The sequence below is a fragment of the Ambystoma mexicanum genome, chromosome 5p, assembly GCF_040938575.1.
Source record: "Ambystoma mexicanum isolate Mex_15411 chromosome 5p, UKY_AmexF1_1, whole genome shotgun sequence".
Taxonomy (NCBI): Eukaryota; Metazoa; Chordata; class Amphibia; order Caudata; family Ambystomatidae; genus Ambystoma; species Ambystoma mexicanum.
Genome location: NC_090930.1, coordinates 553,448,771 through 553,466,813, shown reverse-complemented (window position 1 = coordinate 553,466,813; position 18,043 = coordinate 553,448,771). Strand labels below are relative to the sequence as shown.

Below are 18,043 nucleotides of genomic sequence, written 5' to 3'. Positions count from 1 at the left end.
TTTCTTTTCTCAGAGTTTTTTCTTTTCTATTAGTGGTCTGCTCGTTTATCAGGGCAATATTATCTACACAATTTGCTGGGAAAAAGAGACTACCTACTACCTCGTCTTTGTGTGAGTGAGGTGGACCATGCGAGCTTGTAGCTCGTGACTGAATATTGTCATGGCTGATGGACGTGGTAATGGGCGTAACTTGTTGTTGTAGCCTCAAAGGTGTGTCATCATTTGGAGGAAGTGTGAGCGCTATCTCTTTCGTCATTCCCTGGTTTGTAGGCGATTGCATCAAAGGACTCGTAGTCGCATCTTTCTCCAGGGATGCAATCGCATCGGCGTCCTGCTGGTCACAATTTTCACCCTCTCTAGCCCCGCCCTCCATCGAGAGAGCGTTCGGCATCTCTGGCTCCAGGAACACAGAGGGCGGTGCAGAGCGTGGTCCTCCATAAGACTCCTCAAAATCGACTCGCAGTAAGGTGAATGATATTTCAGTCACGAGGGGGGTGTTTGCATATGGGCATTCGCCAGTAGCCGCATGGCCTGAGATGAGTTTTCTGTAGTTATTGCCAAGTTTAATAGGTTATAGTCTGTAATTTGTAATGAAGGGCAGGGTAGGTCAGGTTGGGTATCAGGGAGGGTTTATTGTACTGATAGTACAGGCTGGGTAACTTGGCTTACCTTATTGTGCGTATGAGTCAAGCTCAGTGAAGATACTGACATCCTCTGTGATGGTTTCACCATTGATTGTTCTAATGTTAGTTGGAGGACTGATTTCCGCACAGGCGGCATCGTGCTCGGGTTCGGAACAGCTTTTCCTCTCAGGCGAGTCCGGGGGCCCAAAGCATTTGCCATTTGTTATTTTTTCCTTCCGCTGCAACAAGAGAATGTCGCTGGTGGTCGCAAACTCGCACCGCGTTCCCACAATCCACAAGTTCCAAGTTTCAAGTATTCCAAGTCAATACTGGCCGCAGAGACCGGAACGCCTGGTGCCGGCCAGCCCAAGAGTCCCAAGACCCGAAGACTCAGCGTCCGGACTCTGCGGCCGCTTCGCGGGAAAAGGAGTTTTTAAACAAGCAGCAGCAATCTCCACAGAAAGAGGACTGGACACCCGCACCAACACCAGATGCTGAAAGCAGACAGTAATACAATATACAGCAATAAACAGCACAGAAGAAAAGTGCCTAAGCATGTAGACACAATCAAATTAGATGGATAAATAGGCCAGCAAGCAAGCAGTCCACCAGGGAACTCCTAAAAGGGCTTCTGCTGGCTGTATTAGCTATGCTGTTTAGGCCCTTCAGTCAAGGGCACTACGCCTCTGAAATGAAGGCCCAAAAATTAGGGTAAGCCGAGGTGTACACAGGAAGTTTTCCAACCATTCAAAAGCCCCCCGGGCCAGTCCCCGCCTACCCGCCCAAGCTCCATGCTCAGAGCAGCAGCCTCGCAAGAAGACGCTGAGGTAATGAGCACGCCGCAAGTAGGAAAGCTACGAGCAGCGAACTCGCGGTCTTACAGCCGTACCTACGCGACCCGAGTCATGGGCACAAGATTCTGGGGTTCCCCAATGCTCCTAAGGATGGCAATAGTATGGAAAACACTGTTCACAGCTCCCCTGGGAAAGGAGAAGCGCAGTTCTTCCTCAGCTCTCCGTCCGCTGTCGCAATCGCAGTCCTTGTGATCCTCTAGCACCGGCGTCCGCCCCGTTAGAGGAGGGGACCTGCAGGACTAGTGAGAGACAGTCCAGCCGCACCAGGCACTGCAACAGAGTTTTCCCTGCTCACACTGCTTACGCTACTGGCCGCTTCCGACAGTCCGTCTGCTCATAATCACTATCTGGAAACACAACAAAAAGGGTAAACATATTATTTTGTGACTTTTATGAAAAAAACTATGAATCTGAACTGACATGTGAAACAGCAGAGATGGAAAACTTTAATTCACGTGACTTACATCAGCTGTCAGAAGATCAAGCAGCAAGTCTTGAAGGGGACCTTTAAATTGAGGCTATACAGCCGGCAATTTCAAAACTTACTGTAGGTAAATCACCTGGCATGGATGGTCTACCTAGCAACTTTTATAAAATTCTACCTGATTCAGCTTTACAGCTTTTATGCGAAGTTTACAACTACTCTTTTGAGACCGGCTCATTGCCAGATACGATGCAGCATGCTTTAATAACAGTCCTGAAAGAAAAAGACAGATCTGCCACCAGATACGAGAACTACATGCCGATTAGCCTAATAAATTGCGACTGTACATTTCTGGCAAAAATTTTTGCTGTTCGATTGGAAACAGTAATAACAACTTTGGTCCATGAAAATCAAGTCGGCTTTGTCACTGGTAGGGCTGTGGCTGACAACATGAGACGCCTGTTGTTATCGATTGAGAAAGGACACAAACAGCTAGTAGACAATGCAGTGATCTCGCTGGATGCTGAGAAGGCGTTTGATCGTGTGGAGTGGGCCTTCTTGTTCTCGTGCCTAGATGGAATGAAATTTGGTCAGGACTTTGTGTTGGGTACAGTTATTGTACAGGAACCCGTCTGCAAGTGTGCTTACGAATGGCCTATTTTCTGATGCTTTCAAACTTCATAGGGGAACCAGACAGGACTGCCCGCTCTCACCTTTATTATTCATTTTGTCTATGGAACCGCTGGCGATAGGTTTGAGAGCTGATGCCAATCTTCAACCAATAATTGGTAGTGATCGTAATAACCTGATCTGGCTCTACACAGATGATCTACTGGTTGCCCTTCAGGACCCTGCTAATTGCATACCTCACATGATGAGAGACATTCTGCAGTTTTCTGTAGTTTCGGGCTATAAGATTAATTGGAGCAAATATGAAATTCTCCCAATCGCTATTCTATGTCAACAAAACACATGTGCTAGTTTCCACTTCAGATGGTGTATGGAAAAGATGAAGTATCTGGGCATCTGGATCGGTGCAGAGGTGGCCAAGTTAGCAAAAATAAATGTTGCAATGATCCTCCCGAAAATCAAATCTGACCTGGTGAGATGGGCACTTTTGAAACTGTCCACATGGGGGAAAATTAACTGTATAAAGATTAATTTGGCACCGCGGGTAAATGATATTCTGTCAATGCTTCCAATCATGATACCAGGACATATTTTTAATGAAATCGACAGAATCATGCAAAAGTTCATTTGGGACGCTAAACCACCAAGGCTTGCAATATGGAAACTGCAACTGCCGTTGAAGCAGGGAGGAATGAACTTGCCAGACTTAGACTACCATCTGTCATTTTCCACTCGCCATCTATGCAAGATCATTGACTCAGACAAAGAGCGACCTCATTATCTGGCATGGGAGGGCGGTGCAGTATCCCAGCTGGATCCAAAAGTCTTGCTGACCATTAAGATATATAAAATCGAAGGAGACCAATCGAAGGAGACCAATCCATTAACTGGATTTTTGCAGGATTGCTGGTGTGAAATTTCAAAAAGCATGGGTGTAGAACCCTACCTACACCCGGATGCCTCCATTTGGCTTAACCCGGCTTTGAAATATCAAGGTAAAGTCTTCTTTTGGACAGAATGGTTTAAGACGGCATAAAATACCTTAAAGATCTAATTAAAGGGGGAAATTGGATCTCATACAGACAACTAATTCAGACATATAACATGGCGGATTGTACATTCGCTGAACACAGGAAATTAAAGACCACTGTTACTGCCTGTCTAGATGTGCCTCAGTTGGCAACTCAGAATGCCGTCTGGTCAGCTCCACAGACATGTTCAAGTGCTTCACCCTGCCTCTACAATGTACAGAGTCTTAAAATCTTACCGCAAGGGAGATCCGAGGCTGCCAGCCATATGGGCAGAAAAGATGGGAGAAGATGTTGATCTGAAATGCTGGCAACGTTGCTGTGAAAATACTTGCCTGATGAGTCTGGACTGGGGTCTTAGAGCATCGCAGACAAAACTGCTCTTTAGATCTGTTAGGGAGAATTCTCTTGAGACTAATTTCCCTTACCTATAGAGTCCCCCGGCAGCTTTGCTGGATTTGAAGGGTTTCTTTTTTTCTCCTGCTAAGAGTGAGACCCTTTTTTTCCCACTCTTAGACAGATTGCTAGTGTGTGTTTTAGGCTATCTGGTGTGCTTATGGTCTATGGGGTTTTTCTCACCCTCATAGGAATCATCTGTTTAACATGTGTGGTACACAGCACCCTCTGTGCCGTACCACAGGGGTGTCGTAGCAACCCCCAAACATAGACTCCATACCCTGGGACTGACTACTGTCTCCCAAGGCATGTAAAGTCCCCATTGACTGACTTTACTAGTCAATACTTATGAACTAAACCAGTACAACCCATCTTACTATGGAAGTACTGGAAAGGGTTAATAGTTTTTCCCTAGTGTTCATTTTCGAGGGGGTACCGTACAGTCCCTCTCTCAAAAGTTTCTGGCTGGTGGCAGTGGTTACTACCGTAAATATTCGACCGCGAATATTTCCCTATGGGATTTTCCCATTGTTCGAGGCTACCAATTTTACCGACAGCCTCCAACATACCGCCGGTATATTTTAATATTAACTTTACTCCAGTAGGTTTTAATTGCCAGAACTTTAATAATATTTCTTTCTCGTGTCTTTCTCTATAATCCTAACCCAGGTTTGGGATCCTTTGTTCATCCTTTTGGCAGGCTTCTGCACAGAGGCCCTCCTCTCGGCGCCACTGAGTCTGGGGTAGACGGGATGGGTGGGAGGGGGAATAGGCACCCTGGACAGGGATGCCTATGCAACCCAAGTCACATTCTGCCCTGCTAGGCTGGGGGGGTTCTCCCGCCAGGAGAGCCACCCCACTGTGTGAGTGACAGCTAGGCTGTATGAATGGGGGTCTTGCTGCATAAAAGCAGGGTTCTGAGGACTGGATGACAAGACGTCGCCACTGGAACTAAGAAACCGAAGAGGAGAGAAGCTGAAGACATCTGCAATGACTGAACCACCTGTGAAGCCCTGCTGCAGATCCTCACCACTTTTCTCCAAAGACTTGAGAAGATCTTCCTCTGCAAGTCTTCTTCCCTTGAGCTGGTGGGGCCAAACAATTCGCCAATCGCCTTCCAGGACCTGCCTTGGTCGAATTGCCAGTGCCCTGCACTCGGAGACCGGATAGCCAGGCACCCGTCCACCAGGACTGCGATTTAAAGGAGCGTACCTTTTATTCGTTTTGGCAGCACCGCGGCTGGTTTCATCCCTGGGCAGTGCAGTAACTCAAACCTTCCTCCACGACACGAGCCTCTCGTCCTCTGCTGGATCTCCCCGAACTGCAGGAACTGCCATGAACTACCACCACCACAGGAGCCTCTTCTACCTTAAAGGTACATTGTTCCGCCAGGCCTCCCATTTCGTTGGGTATCGCTAAAGGTGTTTTAAATCCTTTACTTACCTACTGGGATGGCCGCCCCTATCATCTAGCATTGTCTTTCACCTTCTGCAACCGCCTTTTCGAATCGTTAAACAAAGACTTGACTGCAGCTACTAGAATAGTTTGATCCTGGGCACATTGCCCTGAACCATTGACTCTGGCACAGGCCTATTGACTTTGGCTAAATCTGTTACAACTGCCTTCTCTAGATTGCTTCTCACCTAGAAATGTGTTGGTGCACCTACCTCTTATAACCACCTTTTTCTTTCCCCTTTTTAAACTTGTGAAGTGCCATTTTGCTCCGTATTCACCTCAGTATTGTATATGCTAAGGTACTGCCTTGCCTAACTTGTTCACAATCTACTTGGGAAGTGTTGCTGGTGTGTTAAAGTGCCTAAACCTGTATGACTTGTCCTTTCCCTCCCTTTTGAGAAATTGTTTTTCTGCTTGGTTTTCACTGTGCCGTTTTGCTGTTTTCACTCTTGCTCAAAGTTGTCTACAATTTAAATAGGGAGTTGTGTATACTTTTCTTGACTGATTTAACTTGCTTTAATAATAGTGATTTGTGTGTGAACATCAGAGTGTATAAAATAAATATATATATTCTTTTTGATACCAAGCTTTGGTGAGTGTTTCCTTGTTCCATAGCACTGAAGCCCTAATGTGTAAACCCTGAATACTGCTCATCTCCCTCTTGAGATACGTCTGACTGCTTAGCCACAGCTACCAACTAAATCTTTGTGGTACAGAGAGAACTGCACAGGATTCTGCCTAACAAGATCTTACTGGACACCCGTAAAGTTATTCAGGAGGCAACCTTTGGAGAATGAGCTTTGCTGGAAATGCAGAAGCGCAAGAGGCTCCCTCAGTCATTTAATTTGGTTTTGTCCAAAGACAATGAAGTTCTGGGAAAGTATATGTGAGAGATTAGGCTTGGTTTGGAGCTGTACAGTACCCTTGACTGCCTCTTTGTTGATTCTGGGTGATGTATCTATGATGGATGAAATCTCCTTTGGCAGGAAAACCTGGTTGCTCCGTGCCTGCATGGTCACCAAGAGGATTATATTGAGATCTTGGAAGTCAAGCAGCTCCTTCAATGTCTATGACTGGGTGGAAAAGCTTCTCACTATTTCAACCTACGAGAAAGCCATCTATAAAAATGCAGGAGACATTGAGAAGTTCTGGGACATATGGGGAAGTTTCCTTGAGGTTTACGGATGATGCAGGAATTTAATCTGGGCGGTATTTTCTCTGGGCATGGTTGCTACTATTGCTAAATGATTACATTACCTCTACAGAGTAGTTGTGTGATACTTCCATAATTAATAGGAATGTTTGTTGAAAATATTGTATTTTGGTTCTTTATTCCTAAACTGTTTTCCTTTTCTTTTTCTTTCTTCCTTCTATACTTCTTTTCTTTAGTTTCATTAACTAGATGTGGTTGGATAGTCCATTGTTGTTGTTAACCAGTTGCTTGGTACACTTAGGTTTTATTCTATTGTTATGATTGGTTGTTGCTGTATTGTGTTCCTATTCAATATATTGAAAATAAAGTGTTAAAAGTAAAAGCATTTTTACTGAAAATCATTTTGGATTGTCATTTAAACCAGAAAATTGTCCTACCTTCCTTCTACCCTCCACCGCACCCTGGTAAGGAGGAGGAAAGACTTCATAGGTTAGATTCTAAAAGAGCGTTACACTTTTACATTTCAAGAACATCCAAAATACGGTTTTATGATCAGTTGTTCGTAGGGATTACAGGAAACAAACTAGGTCAGGCTGTTACCAAACAGACCTTACCTAGGTGGATAATTTTGGCAATTTCTGAGTGCTACAGGCTTGCAGGGAAAGACCCTTGTGAAGGTTTACGAGCTCATTCCACCAGGGGCATGGCCACATCTACAGCCCTTCAAAGGGGAGTTCCTAATAATATTTGTGATGCTGCAACGTGGTCATCAATACACATGTTTACAAAACATTATGCTCTGGATGCTTCCCATTCTCAAGATCTTGCTTTTGTCAAAGCAGTACTTTGAAAGTGGGTAATATATAGAATTCTACACCCTCCTCCAATCAAACACACTGCTTTGGGAGTCTGTCAAAGATGAGGAATACTTTGGAGGACACAATCTATTTGAAGAAGAAGTTACTTACTGCTGGTAACGTTCTCCAGCATGGGGTCTGGCATGGATTCACATGCTCATGAATATTCCCCGTCGTCAGGCTGGGAATCCTCGGTAAAGAAAAAATCAGTATCAGTTTCGTTTCTGACTGTCTTTCTTAGTAGTAACCAATCACTGATCTCTGGGTCATACTGCCCGCTCCCTAAGCCCCTCCCCTGGCAGCCATCCCCAAATTTTTACCGCACGTTCAAGTTTTGGGAGTCCTCGTGCTATAGCTCTCGAGCTTCTGCTGCGTTTTTTGCGCTTTTTTCAAGGAGATTTTCTCATTTTTCAGTTAAATCAAGCCTCAAGCTCCACCATTTCTTCTTCCGATCAACGGGGACCCATTTCAGAATTTCCTATGCCCCTCAAGGGTGAAGTTTTCGTCGAGTGACGCTTCTTGGAGGATTCCAGAAGATCTGAGACCTACCATGGACGTGGCCCAGGACAAGGGTAGCTCGACGCCCGGATCCAAGCTGTTCAGGAACTGCCCTGGATGCGGGTTACAGAATGTTTTCAAGGAGGACGAGCATTCAAGATGTCTCTACTGCCTTCATGAGGACAAGACGTACGTGGAGAAGGACTGTGCGTTCTGCAAGAACCTATCGGAACGGACCATGAGGGATCGTTGTTCCCGCCTCGCCAGCTGGCTGGAGAAGGGCCCAGCAGGTGAGAAGAAGAAAAGGTCAGAGCGGTCTTCTAAGTCCTGTGAGGGCGCCCCGGCGACGGGGGCCCCACAGAAGGCTAAGCACTGCGAGTCCGCGGGCACCGGGAGCACCGAACGGTCGGGCTCTTCGGCTGCCAGGCAGGGCGCACCTTCCCCGGCACCATCAACCATGAGCCAACGCTCTGGTTCGGGGAAGAGGAAATCCGAGAACCCGGGTAAGCTTCTGGAGAGGCCCCAGTCGGTCTTGAAGGATTCAGCCGAGGGGGAGCGAGGCGGTGACCCCCCCAAGGTGAAGGCCTCAAGTGCGCCCAAGCTGGTGAAGGCCTTGATTCACCCGGCTAAGGCCTCTATCGAGGGTGTCGCGGCGACCCTGGCGAAGAGTTTCCCTGCCACCGCAGAGGGAATCCTCTTTCTAGCCCATCGACAAGACCCCCTTTAAGACCCTGGTGGAAAAAGAGGGGGGGCCGGTGGCCATTACAGACATGGATTCAGCCTCTGAGGAGGAGCTGGTGGAGGCCGTGAAGAGCCTCAACGAGAGGTTCGAGAAGGTACAATCCCACGGGAGAGATCCCGAAGAGGTGGTCGAAAATGGCGACGGTGGCGCCGACGAGGCCCCTGTGGAGGAGCGGCCAGCCCTCCCGTCACAGCCATTGCCCGAGCCTCAGGACAACTCGACGGCCATTTTGATGGCGATCCAAACCATATGCACGGAGGTCAGGACGTGCAGACCAGGGTGTCGGACATGCCGTTCGATTGCAACAACCTGTTTGGGAAAACGGTGGATGAGTCGCTGCGGGCCATCAAGGCCGACACAGAGTCGGCCCGAGCCCTGGGAGTCCTTCAGCAACGATGGCCCTTTCGGAGCGCCGAAGGCAGACAGGGGGCCTCAATGGGATCAGGCGGTGGTTCCTCTACGTACCGCAAGGCGGCCCGCTCCTCGTCCCAGGAGGCCTACAGAGGTCGCAGCAAACAAGGTGGATCTCGTCATCATCGCCAAGGAGGCCAAGGCCGCCTCCAAGCAAGATTGAACCGGCCATAGCGTTGGGCCCCCACCAAAGCACCCCGGTGGGAGGCCGGCTGGCGAAGTTTGTCAGCGTGTGGGAGTCCATCTCCACCGACCATTGGGTGCTGGATGCCCTGGCCCACGGGCACACTCTCGAATTCCAGTGTCCCTGCATTCCTCCTGTGGCCAGGAAGGAAAATTGCGTCCCTCAGCTGCTGTTGGAGGTAAAGGTGATGCTCAAGAAAGGTGCCATCAAGCTCGTCGCCAAGAGGCTCGGGGCTCCGGAGTATACTCAAAATACTTCCTCGTCAGAAAGAAGACTGGCGGTTGGCGCCCCATCCTGGACCTACGTCGGTTGAACAAATACATCAAGGCACAGAAGTTCAGGATGGTCACTCTCCTGCACGTGCTGGGACAGCTGGAGGAGGGCGACTTCCTATCGTCATTGGACTTGGAGGATGCTTACTTCCACATCCCCATCCTAAATGGACACCGAAAGTTCCTCAGATTCGTAGTTCAAGGACGCCACTACCAATTCAGAGCTCTGCCATTCGGATTGAAGTCGGCACCCAGGGTGTTCACCAAGTGCCTAGCACCAGAGGCTGCGCAGCTGCGCCTGCAGGGGATCCACGTCTACCCCTGCCTGGACGACTGGCTCATCCGTGCAAGGACAAGAGAACTCGCCGTCGAGCACACGGCGAAGACCGTCCGCTTACTCATGGAGCTGGGTTTCTCCATCAACTACCCGAAATCCCATCTGGTTCCGTGGCAGATGGCACTGTTTCTGGGAGCGAAGCTCGATACAGTGGAACGATTGGCATCTCCGTCGGTGGAAAGGACGAAGGCTATCTTAGGCAAGGTGCAGCGCCTGCGAGCCACGGACGTGGCCAGGGTGAGATCCATCAAGTCCCTCCTCGGAATGATGTCCTCATGCATCTACCTAGTGCGCCTGTGCAGGCTACGGATGCGTCCTCTACAGGAGTTCATCGACGCCCGCTGGATACAAGCGGCGGGCAGCTTCGAAGACAGGATCCCGCTCAACGAGGTTTTCCGTCGGGCGATTCAGTGGTGGGGCACCCGTGCACACCTCATGGCGGGCACGGACTGCCAGACCCTGGCACATCAGGAGACGGTGACGACGGACGCATCCCTGGAGGGATGGGGTGCGCACACCAGAGATCTCTACGCAAGAGGCCTTTGGCTCCAGGAGGAGAGGTCTCTCCACAGCAACATCTTGGAGCTCTGTGCCTTGTTTTGGGCACTCAAGTCGTTCCTCCCGTCCCTCAAGGGCAAGGTGGTGAGGATCTTCACCGACAACACCACCACGATGTTCTACATCCGGAAGCAGGGTGGCACCAGATCCCCAGCCCTATCCAAGGAGGCCCAGGATCTGTTGCACTTGGCCGTCGCCCAGGGGATGTCTCTGGTTCCCTTCCATTTGGCAGGAATAAAAAACACCATTGCCGACTCACTCAGCAGGGAGCTGCGCTCGTGCCACGAGTGGAAACTATGCCAGGATCAAGTGGATCGGCTCTTCCAACGATGGGGCAAACCCCAGATCGACCTGTTAGCGACAGCGGCGAATTCAAGTGCCAGAGGTTCGCCAGCAGGTTTCCCCAGCAAGGAGCATGGCCGACGCTTTCTCGTTCCCCTGGGACGGCCTGTTCCTGTATGCGTTTCCTCCGTTGCCGCTGCACTTCGACTCATCAGCCAGCTCAAGAGGTCCCAGTGCAGGATGATCCTCATCGCACTGGCATGGCCGAGACAGATCTGGTTCCCGGACCTTCTGGACCTCTCAGCGTCCCCACCAGTCAAGCTGCCGACGGATGCAGATCTTCTCTCCAGAGAGGGAGGGGCCATTCTTCATCACAACCCGGAGTCGCTGAACTTGCAGGCCTGGTTCCTGCAATACTAGAGTTTGGAGGGTACGATATCCCGGCTGACTGCAGAGAGGTTCTTGCAAAGGCCAGGGCGTCCTCAACTCTCAAGTGCTACAGACATAAGTGGAAGAGGTTCTCTGTCTGGTCCCGTGCACAGAAGATCAACCCTCTACGGATTACGGCACCTCAAGTGCTACCATACCTACTGACGCTGGCCAAAGCTGGACTAGCTCACTCTTCCATCAAGATACATCTGGCAGCGATCTACTGATACACCAGAACTACAGGACGGCCGTCCTAGTGGTCTCATCGACTGGTGAAGGAATTTATGAAGGGACTGTTCCGATCTTTCCCGCCGGTGAGGGCTCCAGCCCCGGCGTGGGAGCTCAACGTGGTGCTGGCCAGGCTCATGGGGCCGCCATTCGAGCCCTTGCATTCGGCTCTGTTGAAGTTCCTGTTGTGGAAGACAGAGTTCCTTGTGGCCAACACCTCCGCACGACGCGTGGGAGAGATTCAAGCCCTATCCTGCAAGCCTCCATACTTGACTTTTCACGATACAAGGGTGGTGCTGAGGATGCACCCCTCTTTCATGCCCAAGGTGCCGTCCGACTTCCATTTTAACGAGCCCTTGGTGTTGCCAGTTTTCTTTCCGTCGCCTTCGTCGCCGGCCAAGAGGACTTTGCACTCGCTGGATGTAGCTAGAGCTCTTAAGTTCTACGTGGACCGATCGAAGAGTTTTCAAAAGACATCACAGCTGTTTGTGAACTTTGGACCTGTGAACCAAGGGACGGCTCTCTCGAAGGCTTCCATTTCCAGATGGCTCTCCGGCTGCATCATGCACTGTCATCGGTTGGCCAACCGACCGTTGCCCGGCCGTCCGAGAGCCCATTCGACCAGAGCGATCGCGGCTACTATGGCGTTCTTGTCTGGTGTGCCCCTGCTGGACATCTGCAGGGCTGCTACGTGGAGGTCGACGCACACCTTCACAAGATTCTACTGCGTCAACCAGGATTCCAGGGAGGAGTCCAGAGTCGGCCAAGCAGTGCTATGCAATCTGTTCGCCTGAAGGTGGGCCTGGTGAGGAGGTAAGAGTTGCTTGATGTTGAGTTTATGTAATGCTTAATGTTGAGCCTTTTGCCACCTCCCGTGGTTGTGCATGTGTGTACTGCTGTGTATTCTTATATTCATGGGCATGTGAATCCATGCCAGACCCCATGCTGGAGAAGGAACAAGTTACTTACCTGTAACTGTTGTTCTCCAGCATGGGTCTGGCATGGATTCACATGCGAACCCTCCCTCCTTCCCCTCTGCGGCTCTTCACTTGGTCATACTGCCACTTTACGTGCTACCAAATCTGAGGATGGCTGCCAGGGGAGAGGCTTAGGGAGAGGGCAGTCATTGGCTGTGGGCAGTATGACCCAGAGATCAGTGATTGTTTACTACTAAGAAAGACAGATCAGAAACAAAACTGATACTGATTTTTTTCTTTACCGAGGATTCCCAGCCTGACGACGGGGAATATTCATGAGCATGTGAATCCATGCCAGACCCCATGCTGGAGAACGTTACCAGCAGTAAGTAACTTCTTCTTCAACTAGATTAGTAGTCTCCTCCTTCATGCTCACACCAAAGGTTGGATTGACGATAACGAAAAATCGTTTCTCACTATAAGAGCCCCCACTACTCTGGCTTTATACTGTCTTCCTAAGATTCATAAGAACGCCCTCAACCCTCCCGGTTGCTGCCATCGGTTCTTTGCTAGAACCACTGTCAATCTATACAGACTTCTTTCTTAGACCGTTCGTTCTCAAGATGAGATCATATGTGCAAGATACCACCTGCATGATAAAAATCATCTATAATCTCACTTCAGAACTCAGTGACATTCTGGTCACTCTAGATGTAGAATCCCTTTATACAAGTATTCCTCAACTCCGTTGCATTGAAATCAATCATACATACTTGGAAAAAAGAGACGATCGATCTGTGCACTCAAATTTCATCTGTGAATGCATCAAAATTGCCTTAGTGAATAATTTCTTCATGGTAGAAGACACCTATTATCAACAACTCCATGGCACCAGTATGGGTGCAACTTTTGCTCCAGACCTAGCAAACTTATTTATGGACAACCTAGAACAAGAATCAGTATACCATGAGAGCAACCCATTTAAAACACAAATAAAGGCCTGGCATCGTTACATCGACGATGTATTCATGTTGTGGCGAGGCGATGCAATTTCCTTGCATGAATTTCTACAATGGATAAATTCTCGAGATCCATGCATTAAATTCACAATGAACTTCGATCTTAAACAAATAGCCTTCTTAGATCTGGTAATTTACAAAACACCCACTGGTGATCTTAACACCACCTTATACAAGAAACCAACAGACAAAAATACTCTTCTGTCATTCAAAAGTTTTCATCCACAATCCCTACGCGAAAATTTACCGTACGGACAATTCTTGAGGATTAGGCGCAATTGTTCGACAAAAGAAGAATTTGACACTAACAGTCAAAATCTATCTCTCAGGTTAAAAGAACGCGGGTATCCATCTCACATTATCCGAAGATCTATGAAAAGAGCACGTAATATCAATAGATCTGACTGCCTAGAGAAACAAATAAAGGTCCAAGAAGACAAAATAACATGTGTCTCTACGTACTCACCTATTAGCAACGACCTGCGTCGCTGCATTCTAAAAAATTGGCCTCTAATTCAAACCGAAGATTTTTCCATCCACAAACCACGTTTGCCTTTAAGCGCATGCCAAATTTGCGTGATAAGTTAGTCCATACTTACAGAATCCCGCAAAAACTACATACTCCCCAACAAACAACACTGTGGCAGCTACCACCAGTTAGCGGTCACTTTAAATGTGGGAATTGTTCAGTTTGCGATTTGACAAAAAACATCAAGTCCGTTATTCTCAACGGCCGCACCTGGTATCTAAATAACTTCACAAATTGTAACACACCGTGGGCCATCTACGCTATTACATGTACATGCGGCTTGATGTATATTGGCAAGACTAAGAGACCCATTAAACAGCGCATTTGTGAACACCGTTCTTGGGTAAAGAATTCAGTTCCCGATAAACCTCTGGTATCCCATTTTTTGAAGGCTAAACATACCGCCAAAGATATACAATGGTACATTATTCAAACAGTGCCGGCCCACCCTCGAGGTGGAGACCGGGATCGGAAGCTGAAACAATTAGAACAGAAATGGATCTATAATTTAAACACCGTACAAGCAGGCCTAAATGTTGGAATTGAGTGGAGCCTGTTCCTCCGAAAATGATCTTTTACGACTTAGCAAGTTCCCTTTCTATGCGCCATAAATTTGCACACATGATTTAACATCTATCAATTTATTCCGTTCAAATTTTCGAAACATATTTGATATTCATCTATATCCAGAGATATATGTGCTCGCTGTTATGCATGCATCCTTGCTATATTCACCTTGTGTATCTTCATTCTTACACTTTGGGCGGTTGCCCTAGAAAACAATTTTGCATCTTTGTAACATTTTTGGTTCTCAGTGTGCATGTATGCAATAATACCCTGGGCTGTTTTGCCCTTACACCTCGGATACTTCCGTTAAAAAAACGTTTTAAATTTCGTTTTCTTTGGCCCTCATGCCATTATAGTGATACTCTGTAGTAACGGTATACACGGCTATGCGAGTGGTTGATGAAATAGCGGCATCCCGTGAGCTCGACATATCTATATGTTTCACCTTTTGTTGCTGCTAATGATCGGCCATTTTTCTACTTAAAGATGGCTGCTCAGGCTTGAAAAATAACTTGGAAACTGCGGTCTAGTTGCTTACAGAGGCTCTTTCAAAACACTTCTGGATACGATAACCGTTGATTCATTTTTGATCCAACACGGCGTCCAGTTACACCGAATCGAAAAGTGGGTTTTGATTTAACAACGCTAACATTAACAGAAGGTAAGCGAAGCCACAGCACGCTCACTTGCTCTAAGTTTCTCAGACTTAACATGAAGTCCGGTAAAAATATCTAACTTTCCGTTCTGATACAGCCCGACATCATGAAATGCTAAACAACACACTGGTCAAGCGTTCAGACTTGCAACCGCCTCGTAGCTGGAATCATCAATACGAGGTATTTATTTACAATATGTCATCTAAATGCCAGTCGCTTCTGCATGTGGTTAATAACATCTTTTTCACATGCTGGCCCTAGGGTCGCACAGTTTAGGTGCCGGCATGACACCACTGCTACATCAGTGGCAAATATGCACTGATTGGCGTACGAGCACTTTCAAATACAAATAATGTACTAATGTGCTGAATCTTGCATGATACTCATGAAAATAAACACTAATTCACTTACAGGCAAAATAATAAGAAATATCTTGTAAAGTGTAAAGTCCCCTAAAGGCACTTGCATTTTTTGTTTATTTCAGCTCCAGTCACTGTTTATCTACACAGTGATAGAAGCCGAATTTGGTTAAATCATTCTCTCTATTCGCGACCATACACGCTATCAAAGCAATTGAAAGGTTAGTGCAAGAAGTTGTAAGTGCACTCAAATAGAGATATGTCACCTTCAAATTTGGTTTTATATTTTTACGTTACCAATTCGCCGTTTGTTGTGCCTCTTGGTTTTTAGATTGTTATAACAAGAACAGTTACCTGACGGTTCCTCACTCGCAATTTTGACACTATTGATGCGATGCCACCATCTTTCGTCCTGAAGACGGGATCAGTATACTTCTATTAGCGGTTAAAATCGGCTATAGATTTTCTCCAAGCATCATCACTGTTTCCCAGAAACACATTCCTCTGTGTCGACGGAGTCAAGGACTAGCAATTATCATTTAAAGATTATAAAAATCATTATGTGTTTACCACACATTATTACTAACATCACAATGTTGCCACTCTATGAAATTTGTGGTTCCGTTCAATTATTGAAAAACATGACCGTCACATGAGTTTGTTTTTTATGTGATATTCTTTCTTTGTTCGTTATCAAAATGCATTTTTGTCTATTGTCTTACATGGAAAATGTTCCAAATGTTTTTATATATATTGATTAAAATGTTCATCTCTATTTTCTATGCCTGGATCTATTGACCGACATGTTAAGTAGCACTTTTTACAACCAAGCACATCTAATGCGTGTATAGGTGGGTAGCTGTTTGTTGTGGCACTTTTTTGTTACTTGCATGTGAATCCATGCCAGACCCATGCTGGAGAACAACAGTTATAGGTAAGGAACTTGTTCCTTCTTTCAACTGGATGTTCCTCCAACGTATTCCTCATCGCCCTCCCATCCTACCCCTCTGTAGAATTTCCCATGCTATTACATCTTCCGCTCCACCAAGGTTCAGTACCGTCATGCCCATATTTATGGGAATCCTCTGCTGCATGGGAAGGAGGAAAAACCGAACGGAGGCAAACGGCACCGCACGTGCTCTGTATGCTCTCCGATGACATCACCATCGACAGAGGCCTTTGAGGAACATCAACTCAACACCATCGACGCATCGCACTCTCTGGCGAAAAAAATGTCCGAGGCAGCTGAAGCTGAACATTACATGTCAAAGATGAGGAATACGTTGGAGGAACATCCAGTCGAAAGAACGTTACCAGGGCTAAGTAACTTGTTCTTTCCTCCCTCTGGAATGTCTCATTGGGACGTTTCTTCTTCTACCAGTAGAGGATTGCTTCCTTCACCAGTATCACGTTAAAAATAGAAATTGTTTCCACTTTTCAGGATAATTGTACTGGTATTCTGGGATTATTCACAGAGCTAACTGCACTGAACAATGCTTCATTTGGCCACACGCCACGCTGCCCAACAATTAACCTTTCTAATAACTTTAATGTCATGGTAAATGATTCGAAATCGCCATATGACATGCCACAGGACTGCAAGCACACATTTGTTTTTTAGAAATGACCTTTAACATATAAAATGTTACAGAATTCCTTAAACAGAGAAAGTAAGCTGGGGGCAAAGACATTTGACATAGAGAGGAGAATAAACATATTGTTGGCATGTGGAAGGACGTTCGACATCGAGGAATCTGATTGTATACTGTGGAGTTCTTAGCGCTTAGCACAATTGCTAAGGGTGTCATCACTAGGTTTAAAGAGTGAGAGTGAAGCCCTTTTTTCTTGTACCTTGTCACAAGGGAAAAGCCTCTGAGATTCGATCATTCACCATACAATCTCATAAAACAGCTTACAAATCTAGCCCAAAGCCAACACCTTGAGGTGTATAGAATAGCTAAATCTCAACTTGCTCTGTCAAATGCTTTTCGGCATTGACACTGTTGAGGAAAGTTATGATGGAAGTAAATGACAATGAAGAATTTTCTCATATCTGATGTGTATTGTCTTTCCATAAACCCAAATTTATTTTTATGGATCGGTTGTATTCCAATTGTTTACAGCTGTGCTGCAAATAATCACACCAACATCTCTAAATCTGAAATATGCAGGGAAATTGGTGGATAATGCCCCCGTTCTTTAAAATCCGTTGCAGGATTAGGTATCCAGAAATTGAACTGTACAAGTGTAAGGAATTTAAAATCTAGAATATTGCCCAATTTATGTAAATCCAATGTTAACCAGCAGTTTCCTGTCTCTCCAGGGTATCCTAACAAACTTGTGAAGAATCAACCCGTTTTCAATTGCCAATGTTGATGTTCTCGAAATATTTTATGAGACCATTTTCCGGATATAATCCAGGCTGTTACTCAACAGAAAGCATTACAAATTAAATAATAATGGTGTATGGTTTTTTTTTTTTTTACAGGCAGCCATTTTGCAATGTTTGGTTTCTTCTCCTAAGGCCACAATTGTGTCTAATCTTTTTCTTTGAACCACTTAAATATTTTGTAGTGTCTTATTTCTATCACATTCTTGACATATAAGTGTATGTTTACATAAAATAAGTGTGGGG

At 46.6% G+C, this 18,043-nt stretch overlaps 1 protein-coding gene across 3 annotated transcripts in view; it reads left to right on the top strand.

The window, feature by feature from the left end:
- OCRL (OCRL inositol polyphosphate-5-phosphatase) overlaps nt 1–18,043 on the top strand; it is a 1,330,750-nt gene that overhangs the window by 243,063 nt on the left and 1,069,644 nt on the right. The window lies entirely within an intron of this gene.